General features: G+C 36.4%; 1 protein-coding gene and 1 long non-coding RNA gene across 2 annotated transcripts in view; one reads left to right on the top strand and one right to left on the bottom strand.

The window, feature by feature from the left end:
• The window catches only part of CD44 (CD44 molecule (IN blood group)), a 73954-nt gene extending 71157 nt beyond the window's left edge, over nt 1-2797 (bottom strand). The window contains exons 1-2 of the mRNA XM_085224548.1: nt 2719-2797; nt 1979-2089 (exon numbers count right to left, since the gene is read on the bottom strand). The gene's annotated coding sequence lies outside the window, so the exon portion shown is untranslated. The remainder of the gene's footprint in view (nt 1-1978; nt 2090-2718) is intronic.
• Nucleotides 2798-8660: 5863 nt separating this feature from the next.
• LOC104911070 (uncharacterized) lies at nt 8661-10874 on the top strand. Its single transcript, XR_793616.3, has 3 exons — nt 8661-9301; nt 9888-10033; nt 10452-10874. It is a non-coding gene; the product is annotated as an uncharacterized LOC104911070 (long non-coding RNA).
• Nucleotides 10875-12303: the final 1429 nt, after the last annotated feature.

Here is a 12303-nt window from a genome sequence, read left to right as displayed (position 1 = left end):
ACCATGTCCAACATCAGTTTTTAGAATGACAGTCTTTTCCTTACTGTACTGCACTTCACAGCATACAATTTTATAGCCCTTGTGTAGAATACAACCATAGCAAGGATTTACTTCTGCCAATGACATATTTTTTCTACACGCTTAGCAGATTGTAAGATGTGTGCTCCCAAAGCAACAGTTACTGTCAGATTTTCCACCACCAATGAGATCATGACTAAAATTAAGGAAATTCTTCTGTTGCCTATAACATTCTTTAATATTATTTGATCTCTTTCTCAATTCTCTAGGCTTAGGACACAAAAACTAAGCATAAATTATATACTTTTCACAGCACTTTAAGCAAAGTGTTCATCATCCCTCCCAGCTTACAAGTCAGAACACTCTATTTTAGATAGCTTTGCAATTCTGACCTACAAACTGTACTGACTGTGTGTTTATAAGGAAATGCGCTCACATTTACATTCTCATTTATGCATATTCAGATCTTAATGGAAGAAATTATTAGATTAAGCAAGAAAGTGAAGCAGTTTTAATCAGTGCTGATATTTGCGTTGAGCCTAATGGTTTCTCCTTCAGAGAGTTAGTCTGGATACAAACCAAGCAATCCCACTGAAACAGACTTAGTCACTGGAAGAGATGGAACTAAAGTATTTAGCCAGCAGTTCATTCTTATTACTTTGGCCTTAGGAAGTCACCGATATTTGCTACAATTAGAAATAAATTGGTCAGTGTCACAAAAATCCTTTACAGTTCTCATTATGACCACACTTTTAAAAAGAGGAGAATCAATACAGCGGTGGATATACAGAATATTGAAATAGTCTTCTTTTCCAACACCAATAGATTATTAGCATGTTTATGATACACATTCTTTTGGACATATACAGACATGTAAACTTCAAAACTGAGCCAAAAAACATACACTACATTACTAAGAGGATTTGAGGATGCACTGTAGTGTCCATAGGAATTTTGCATGGCTTTTGCGTGATTAACTCCATGGTAATTATGGTATGGTATTATTTGTACGGGAACTGCGAAGATCAGGAGTTTATAAACAACGTTATATAAATAAGCACTAATGAAGGACTACTTTGACAATCTCCATGAACATTTACTGCTGGTCTACATTCAGTAAAGACCTGAATTATTTCAATGACCAATATTACAACCACTGTTTTTAAAAAATAAATACATGAGGAATGAAGCTGGTACTTTCACAGTAAGAAATCTTTGGAGTTTGCTACTATTTTTTCTCAATAACAACAGAGTCAGTAATGATTCAAAATTCAGTATTTGCCTACTGATGCCCTTGATGGCCTTTCAAATGTTCACTTCAAGAATAGCAAGTAGGTTGAGAAAAATTTAAGCTTAAACCCAATTTAATCAAGTTTCACAGGTAAATCCGATGCATGCTCCAATTCTGTCATGCTTTGGTGATCTCAGAAATAAAGTGGTTACCATACAGAACAATTCCTTTTTAATATATAAAATCATCTTATTTCTTGAATTCCAGAGTCAAAGCTTCACATGGTTTTAATCATAAAATACTGAAGTTACCCAGAAGAACAGAAGCAGCAAAGCTACTGCTTCGAAGTAGCTTTCCCAGCCTATACAGTCGTATTTCTGCTTTTCTATTATGTACATCCAGCATTTCTGTATTTGACTAAGTAATCCTTGTCAATGATGTTTACACGTTCATTTCCCAGAAAATTATTAAAGTTAAAAGTTTAGTCATAGCAGCAATTACATTCTCCTTGCTTTCAATAAAGTGAACTGAAGTGTTTATAAGAACATATTAACAGCAATAAAATGAGAGCTAACGCATAACACTTTCTTCAGTAATTTTGGCAGTAGAACTCTAAGGAGTGTTAGGCTGTACAAATTTGAAATTATCAAACAGTATCAGTACAATAATCTCTATTTATGTGCTTGATTTCAAGGCTTTGTATTTCTCCTTCAGACTACTTTATAGTACCTTAGGCATTATTTCAACATCACTTGGTGCAAACTGGATGCTAACATATTGCTCCTGGGTCTTGATATGTAGATGCTGATTTTCAGTCCATCATTAATTATATCTGCTGATCTGGGAAAGAAGTATTATGTTATCTCACAAAATTTGTTCAGCTTTAATTGTCACTGAATTAAATATTAAAGCAAGGGAATCATTTTTCATAAATCCAACACTACTAACAGCAGTTACTCTAATTGTCTTTTTACATAACAAGAAGAAAATTTCATTGCAAAAGCAATTAAATCTCCCCCCTATGTTTACAAATCAAACATTGTAGAACTGACTGAGAATTAAATTGGCTAAAATTCAGTAAATACAAAATGAATCTGGGCTATTTTCATTGTCTGTGCTAAGCAAAATGCAAAAGCAAATAAGCAGAGGCAACTGCAAAAAGGCAAGGATGTTCTTCTTCCCAGTATACCTTCTGATGCCCAGTTACTTAAAAGTTGGAATCTACTGTACAGTTGCAGACTCTTCATATTTATAGAACCACTGAATCACAGAATCATTAAAGTTGGAAAAGATCTCTAAGATAATCTAGTCCAACCATCCATCAACATCGTCCACAAAACACACACAAATACAATATACATACAAACAGCACAGCAATCCTGTATTTTTAGTCACAGGCACCATTAATTATGCGATAATATGTTTCAAGTGTCAAATGCATAAATGTGTGATACTCATTATGTACTTACCTGAAATTCACACTGATGGTATTACCAGCATCAGCAGCAAGGATGGAAAAAGCAAGGCATTACAGCCTTCTGGATGGGCCTGAGGAAGAAAAGCCTTTGAAAATAAGCAGTTCAAAGAGATTATTTTATATTGCAGAGTCTTTCTGCGAAAGCAGTTTAACTAATGAACCCAGTATCACTGCCTTGGTTCCAGGGCCACAGGATGAAAACAAAAGCAGAAATCAACATTATTAGTTACTCACAGCACGTTACATGAAGAAACAAAAGTCATGTCGAGACCTGTGTTTAATCAGCTTGAGTGGCTAAAGGGAAAAGTCAAAGGCAGTGAAGAGCAAAGTTTATTGAAGACCACTTGACCTAAAGAAGAGCACAGAGAAGGCAAAAAAAGAAACAACCGATTCTCTCTGAGAGGTCCATCTGTATGAGCCCTCAAACCGCAAACACATCCTTGCTAGGATGCACATGCACAAGCCCCAGGGTACAACAGTCCTTTGGCTACATTAGCAGTGCTCAGCAGAACTGAAGCTGTGGGGAAGCTCAGGTAAGATTTTAGTCACTTGCTTCAATCTGCACTGTCCTGGCTGTACTTTCATCAGTTCCCAAACCACATCTTCTACACATGATTTAGTAATATCTACATGGTTCTTTTTAATCCATTCTTCATGTAATAGTATCGTCTTGGTCTTTTCTGTCATGCTGTATATTTATTGCACAAACACCTGGAATAAAACAGCTGGTGATTTTGCAAAAATGAAGAGATGTAGATTCTTTGCAAGGAGGATCAGAAAGTCCAACTCATTGTCTCATGTACATATCAAGATTGTATTTTACTACTGCAGCTAGACAGCAGCTGGTGAGTGTAAACTTGGCAATGCCTCCTAGCAGACAAAATGATGTTCAAATGGGGAATCCAAGCAGTTTGCCAGGACTCTTGAATTTAGCCTTGTGTATGTTTTGGAAAATAACAGCATTTTTCCTATTGTGTAGTTTAGATAAGCTCCTCTCCAACCCCACTGTCCGAGTCAGTTTGCCTTTTCTTTTGTAATTACAAGAGAAAACAGTACATGGTAAAATGGTAGATTTAATTCCTTCTAGACTGTGAAATAGCACATCAAGTATCTGCAATAATTGGTAGTAGACAGTTTATAAAGATCAACCAAGATTTTAGTGCTGCTTCTATGAAAGCCACCAGGGGAAAACAAAATAAACAAACAACCCATGCAAATGATTTTAATGACTCTTTCCTACTAAGTAGAAGTTAGCCTCACACCTGACAAAGTGCTCATTTTGCCTTGGAAGCAAAGATAATGAACAAGACATTGAGTAAAATGAAACACCTGAATGGATTTGAAATATAATGGTTGAAACAGGAAAAGAAAATATTACATTTGGAAAGAAGAAACAGAACATAAATGTTACTGTGTAAATTTTTGGTTTAGCAGTTCCCATTAAAAAAAAAAAATCCCAAATCCTGATAAAAAGAAAAATCAGAGAAAACAATTTAGACAAAGGTTTCATCTAAGGCACAGATATAGCTACATGCATACCAGAATCTTCTTGCCAGTTAGTTACCAATGATAAAAAAAGAAATGCACATTGCTGTTTGTCCTTTGTGGGATTCAGTTTCCTGCCTAGAAGACTGTTCTCTGCTTACAGTTGTAAAATATTACATGCAGCTGTACTAAATCACAAGGCACAGACCAATGACGTGCACTAGACTGCTGTGTATAACTGAACTGTCTGGTCGTTTTAATCACTGCACCATGTTTTACATAAACATTTTCTTACTTTCTTATTGAGAGTAAATGGAAGATATTTAAAAGCAAGTGGAGCACGAAAACAGAGACTCCTCTAGACACATTTCCATTAGCTAATTATTCCTACTTTCCTGTTAGTTTTTCCTATCTCTCAACTAGTCACATTTTGTTTAATTTCCCAGTGCAAAACGGACAGAGCATGTACAATTTTATTTGGAATACCCATAATATACAAGTAACACGCATGTGTTGCACTTAAGAGTGCAATCTCTTCATATTCTCTTAACGCTCCTAATATTTGCTGAAGTGATTCCCACAAGTTCTCAACTTTGTATGTTTTTATTCTATTCCTGCTATTGCCAGAAGTCATAACCAGCTTCCAATGTGACATCAGGTGGTCAGACTGTGATCTCCCTCAGCAAACCCAGCACATATCTATGGAAGATGTGGCAGATTCTTTACTCTAAAAGCCAATGGGTGGCAAAACAGTAGACTAGCAAAGAGAGTATTAGAATTCTATCAAAGGAATAGGGAAATCAACACTGGCATTTTACTGAAATACCACATTACTGTAGACTAAAAACAATTTCAAAACACTCTTTGGCTCTTTTACACTTCCAGGCCTTCAGCAAGTTCTCAATTAAATCACCTTTATCTAATGTTTATGGGAAAGTAATATGGATCAATTTCTTCCTTCCAGCTATTCAAACAAGACTACCTAATTCATATAATTCATCTATTCAACTGCAAGAGATTATTTAACTAAAACTTTTCCTCTATGAGTGACTTTTGTGTTTCAGATCCCCTCCCTTTCCTTCCTCTTTTCTGATTTGTTCTCTAATTGTTTCACTCACTGAAAATTTCTTGCAAGAAATGTCATACTTAATATGTTATGCATTTGAGGAGATAATTCAGATGGTTTGTTTTACACTGTGTGGTCATGTTTAATATGACCTCACAAAGAACTCTCTTATCTTGCACAAAGAGCTCTCAGATTTTGGACTTCCCATTTGTTCAACTGAAGATTTCTGTGGTTTGAAAAGCTGGACGGAAACAACCAAGCAGAAGTAAGTTAAATTATGCAAGAAAAGTTTGCTTCCACTGTAAAGGAATCCAAGCTACAAAGAAAAAACCATGAGGTTTCCTGTGAAGAGTCTGCCTTCCTGCAGCAACCAAAGGCATTTTAGATCTAACAGATGAAAAAATCAATAATCTACTCTTGAAAATCTGGCACTTAGTTCCAATCAACCCTCTTATGCCACCACAGCTAGAACTTACGCGTTTGATTCAAATGCTTAGCAGAAACTTATAAATATTTACAACAGACAGAACAATATTGACACACCCGAGAGGCAATGACTTTCTCTATGATTTTTGTGTAGAGATGCAGGAGATATGTACTGGTCAGAAATATATAACTGTAATCTTTCCAATCTGAGAAAAAACAAGTCCCTTTCCATTGGAGGGGGTGGGGTGGAGGTAAGGGGGGGAAGGGAAAGAGCAAAGTATTAAATAATGGCAGACAATAATCTAATAATCTAGAATAATCTAATTATCTAAAGAATCATAAGCCACCAAAGTTGGAAAAGACCTCCAAGATCATCCCATCCAACCATCCACCCACCACCAATATTTGCCCCACTAAATCATGTCCCTGAGTACCACATCTAAACGTTTCTTTAACACCTCCAGGGATGGTGGCTCAACCACCTCCCTGGGCAGCCCATTCCAGTGCCTGATCACTCATTCAGAGAAGAAACATTTCCTAAAATCCAACCTGAACCTCCCCTGGTGCAGCTTGAGGCTGTTCCCTCTAGTCCTATCAAAGGAAGATCTAAAACTCAGTAATCATTCTTGTTTTATTGTGCTTACGTATGAGAGAGCTGCTTGTTATATTAGGTTCAAAAGAAGAAAGCAGTACAAGTTTTTGACCTTCAGTGGTCTGGAACCATGCTACTTGTACTACACCTGCCTTTCACCACACCTCTTTCCTCCCACTTGAAAGTTGCTACCTTGAAAGCACTGTATCTTCTAATCATATTTTACTGTTTGTTTAGGGAAAACACGTTATATCTCTTCAACAGAAAACTACTGCTGAAGTGATTCCTAGATAGAAATAACCAGTGAAAAGCGTCACTGTCTCTGTCAGGTCTGATTAAATGGGACTAAGGAGTGACAAAGGAAAAATAAACTTTTTGCTGAACTTTCATTTGTGCGGTATGTTACCTTCTGTAACCACAATTTGCTTTGTCTTCGTGTTTAAATTACCCAATATTAGTCAGATTCTATTGTTTTTTGCACTTTGATCTGCTTGTCTAAAAATATACTGAGCTATAGAACCTAAATAATTTTTGACCCAGAGAGGAACATACTGTAAAGTTTTGGCAGTAGATCAGAACTTCTTTGCTCCAGTAATATTAAAAAAAAAAATAATCCACAATTATTACATTTTTTACAAAACGCCACACAGAAACCACTGAGCCAAGTTGAGAAATGTTAACATGTAATTAGTGTTTACTAAGTCTTTATGACTACTGAGAAAATGAACAGAATTATGCTTTACAATCCAGTTAATAGTATGCAAAATATTATTCAGTAGTATCTAACACTATTCCAAGAAGATTTTATAAAAACTACTAGAGCTACCAAAAAGCAACAGCCTAGGCATGCCAGTATACGGTCTCCATACAAAACACTTTAAAACAAACAGTAGTATAAACTAGGTATATATAAAGACTTGAAGTTGTCTTAAAGCTCCCATTTAGCAACTATGAAGTCTCGAAACTGAAAAATACTGTCTTCTGGCCGTAATTTATTGCTGAATCTTGAGACATTCCAGGCTGATCTTGGACTGGCTACTAGTGGGAACTAACACTAGCTTATAGGCTTTATTGTCTCTTCTACTGTACACTGGGCATGTCTATATTGTCAATTTCTTCCACAGATTCTTGCCTTTACCTTGCACATTGCACGCATTTGTTCCCTCATTTCTAGGATACCCTTCAAAGTAGGACAAATATGTTTATGCCCATAAAGAATTCTATTCAGTAGGCAGTAGGAGCGAAGATATGCCTTGCTGCACCTCGCCAGTTCCGTTCCCAACTATTAATACATCACACCCTGTGATTATCCCTTTTTGCCATATCTGTCCATGCAGAAACACACACCATTCCATTAAGAAAGCACAGATAAGTGGGTGGAAAATTGACCTTTTTGTTATCTTTTGTTTCTTGTGAAGAAATATGAATGGTTACTTGAGGAATCTTTACAAATGTTAAAATGTCTCAGAATCAAAAGTAGGCCAGAAAGAGCCAAAGATCTTCAAAATCCTGCTGTACACCATTCTGAGTTACCATGCTTGAGCAGAAGAACTGGACTGGATGGCATCAAGAGGTCCATTCCAGCCTCAAAAGTTCTGTGATCTGGGCTCTCAAGGCATTATGTTAGTGTAAGATGGACTTTACAGTCTCTCTGGCTGCTTACACTGACAGAGCATAGAACTTTGTATTGCATCTCAATCCCAAATGGAGCTTAGGACTACTTAAGGGCTAAATTGTGATAACCAATTCTGTAACATGGTAAGCATGGGATAAGCATGGAATGTAAAACATTCTATAAAGGACTGAATGTGCAAAGGCTTGTGGGATATCAACTCAAAGATAAGCCCAAGAGTGGGTTGTGCCAGATTGTTCTAGGTCAAATCATTAGAATAACAGGCTCTGTGCATGGAGCAGTCCAAAGGTTTACAGACAACCAGTGATAAACAGCATTTAACCAAAACAAGTATAAACCTGGATTTTGGAACAGGTTCGTGTGATGTAAATATGCCAGAACAGAGATAAATGTAAATTTTATCAATAAGTATAATAAAAAGTTCCATCAAATCTTCTCCTATGCCTAAGAAAGTGACTAACGGTCACTTTTTAAACAACTTTTACTCAGACTACAGAGAACTAAATCAAACACTTTTAAAACAAAACCAACAAACATTGTCTTGTCTGACTGCAGCAGCTGTAAGTATGATCAAATCCTCCTGCTATGCAGATTCATGAAAAGAATTTAGGCACTACTTATAAATATAAAACCAATGAAATTCCCATTGTAGCAACTCATGTTCACAAGAACGCTTGATTTATTTTTGTTCTCCTTTCACTCAATATGGTTCAACTGCCTGCTCTCGATGAAACTAAATTGTTTAACTAATAAAAGCAACCGAATTGAGGAGGTTTCCCCAGAAGAGGAACAGAAATTTTTTACTGAAGAGTAACGTAAAACTAACTGATTGAAAAAAAATTCTTAACTGCTTCAAATCTTCAACTAGAAAAGTCTGAGAGGGTCAGACGCACACATCTGCAAGTATTTCATTTTCCATTCCTCACTGCTGCCACACCTCTGTAGAATTACCAGCCTGATCTACTGCTAGGTCACTAACTAGGATTGGCAACGAGCCAAAACATGGAAACACTAACTTTTGTCACTGTCTGAACTGTTACTTATTCCTTTCAAGTGCATATCACTGGTCCCCTAGAAATACCTTCTCAGGTGTATTTGTATCTATCAAAGAAAAGCAACATGTAAAAAAGTACTTTCTAGACTTTCATGTGGACATGGAACTGTTCCTTCCAGACAAGAGCTACAGTGTTCAAGATTATGTGCATGCTTCCTATGTTTCCCACATGAAGAAATGTGATACCTGAGATTTATCACACAAAACCTCTAAAATATTCATGTTTTCTGAACACTCCTCCAGCACTTTCCTGAAAATGTTCGTTAGCTACCAGAAAAGAAGATGGAATCTTCAACACAGCCTTTCTCTTTTCATTCAGGTAAATGTAACTATTCCTTCTATATGAAATTCATTACATGGAAAATTAAGGAATCTCAGATTTCTCATTTTCACTGAGAAAAATTTTGTGGCAAGTTTTTTTTTTTTTTGTGTGTGTGTGTGTGTGTGTGTATGTGTGTGTGTATGTGTATGTGTATGTGTGCACGTCTCAATTGATAAGCTTTAAGTAATGACCATAAAGCAAAATTGCAAAATGCTTTGCAAAATATATTCTGTTGTCAGTTTTGCAGAAGTACAAGGCCTTGTGGCAGTGGAGCTGCTTCCTCTCTTTTCTTGCTAACATGTAGTTTAAACATCGAGTTGAAGATGTCAGCACTGATTTGGAACAATCTCACTCTGTACCAGTGTACTTTCAGCAAGGTATCAGAGCAGATGACTCTGAGTACAGTGTTCTGTATTCTTTCATAGATATCTCTCCTGCTTATTTCAAACCTCCTCACAAAAATTTTAGATGATCTCCTTTTATATACATTGGACATATTTTCCTGCACTGAAGGGATTAGATAGTGAAATGCCATTCTACCACTTTCATATTTTATGTCACTCACATACTGTCTCATATTCAGCATCATCCACTGCAAAACTCAACCATGGCTAATAATGCACGTCCCCTCTCTGATGATATAACTTGTAATCTGGAATCTTCTGAAAGATTTTCCTAAGTGGACTGGAAGATGGCAATGAAGGGAAGATACTTTCTCAGAGCAACAAAGTAAGTATTGTGATTTTTTAAAAATAATACATCTTACTATACACTATTGGCACATCAAAATTCCAGGCAGACTTAGCCAGCCCAGATAGGCCACTAGCTCAGATAGTAAGACTGTGGAACCATTGCCAAATGATAATGCACATGCCTACACTAAGCAAGATAAGGACATCAAAGAGGTGATAGATAGTACAGTCTGTGGAGGGACATGTTTAGTGTACAGTTTCTGCAGACTCCAGGCAATCAGAGCATCTATTTTGGCATGAAAAAGTTGGCCATCTGTGCAATTAGCCTTAGGTATTGCATGGTGACTTCCTATAAGAGGAAAACAACAGTTACAGTTGGAGGAGGCACTTTAATATTAAAGTAGTATAAAATTAAGTGCATCTTTAATGACAGACATATTTTTCTTGTAATTTAGCTCAGCAACTTCGCATTTTTTCCTGCACTGTAGATTAAGAGAACTGGAGCAAGAAGTTGGACTCAGTGATCCTCGTGGATCTCTTCCAATTCAGGATATTTTATTGTTCTATGATCTAGTTCTACTATGTGATCATAATGCAACATCACCTTGTCATGGTCAGTCCAACCTATCATTGCCAAGCTGCTGCTTTACCTCTCCCTTTGACCAATTCTATTTTTATTTTATACTTGCACTCATTCCTTTCTTAATTCACTATTTCTAATGTAGCATTATATGTGATGCATTTAAACTCAAATAAAGAAAGTCTTAAAAATATGGGAAAGAGGCTTACACTGATTTACATTTTGAATCATAACAAACAAATAAGCTTACTCTAGATCATGCATGTTCTCACTGCACTGAACATCTTTCCTTGTTCCTTTTCAGTTTATATGGCTGAAGGACCTAGGTAAGTCTGAAAATTTTTCCCCCTGGTAAGCAGGCCATTCCCACTACACTATTTATTGTAATATTATACTGGAGGTAGTATTATCCATTTAGGTATAAAGGCCCTGGAATAAGGATCCCCTTGCATGAAACAGGAATTCTTTATAGTTTCACAACATTCTAATTAAACTTTGGGACTTGCCTACACTCGAGCTTCTCAGCTCTCTTGCTCAAGTAATTTTACTTTATACAAGAAAATTGTGGTTTTTTTTTCTGTCTTGAAACTGAAGGACATATTTAGAGATATGCTTTTGTTTATCTTTCCTTTAGTCTACAGTGGATCAAGCCCCCATCAGTCAACGTGTGATTGTTTTCTGTGGCCAGTTCTCCTGTATCATCATTGTAGAAAGTTTAATTACACAAATGAAAATAAACAACATAATCACTTTCTGATTCGGGGAACAATCCATGAAATAAAGCGTTAACTATCAACTCTCAGAATGTCTAAGACTCATAATTGCAAGTGACGTAACCTTTATCAAGAAAGCAAAAATCTAAAAAGTCATAAAATTCCCCAAAGTATTAGAAAGGCTGTAAGTCTGAGAACATCAATATGGTTCAGTGTTGTCCTACTATAACTTGACTGTTCTTAACTAGATTTCCTTTTCTCCTTCGCCATGCAACCTCTTTTTCATTTGTTTTGTTTACATCTCATCATAGCCTTAATGTGTTGCATTATTCATCTGCTTTGACACCACCAGTTAAGGGCATAAATAGCATTTTTGCATACAGCATACCTGTCAGTACTTCCAATCCAGTCCTGAGTGTTAATTCATCATATTTCTGTTGTTCCCATGCTGTCTAGTTTCATTTCCTCTACCATCACAAGTTCCTCCGTTGTGTTGCCAGGCTGCAGTATTAGTATATAAATATTTGATTTCTCACTGACCGCACCCAGTCTCTCAGATGCAGCTCCTTCTGTACCTATACTGTTCCCTATTTTAATTCACATTCATGACTCTTCTTGCCATCCTGCTATCCAGTGATGAGACTCCTTTGTGGTTTTCTTGTATTCTTATTTATCTTACTTTTCATCCTTTTGCTGAGCAAAAAACTATGCCTGGAAAATATACAGGTCTTTCTCCACCTCATTCCCTTGTTTCTTATTTTAAAATTCTTCTGTCTCATTACAATTGCAGAGATTTCTCCAGTTGATTAGATAGAACATGTTTAAAGTAGGTCACCCATTAGCCTTTACCTTTTTACGCAATCAGTAATATAACAGTCAGAAATGTGAGACAGCTGCTTCACACAAGTAGTGAGGTTTCTAAATGGGAAATAAAATAATATGGAGGAAGTAAGGCTACATAGCTCAGGATGTCTACATTATTCAGTTTCAATTCTTGGTCTCATTCACATACTA

This window comes from Meleagris gallopavo, chromosome 5 (genome assembly GCF_905368555.1).
Source record: "Meleagris gallopavo chromosome 5, MGAL_WU_HG_1.1, whole genome shotgun sequence".
NCBI classification, from domain to species: Eukaryota; Metazoa; Chordata; class Aves; order Galliformes; family Phasianidae; genus Meleagris; species Meleagris gallopavo.
Note: the sequence above shows the minus strand (reverse complement) of the source record. Positions and strands in the feature narration are given on the sequence as shown.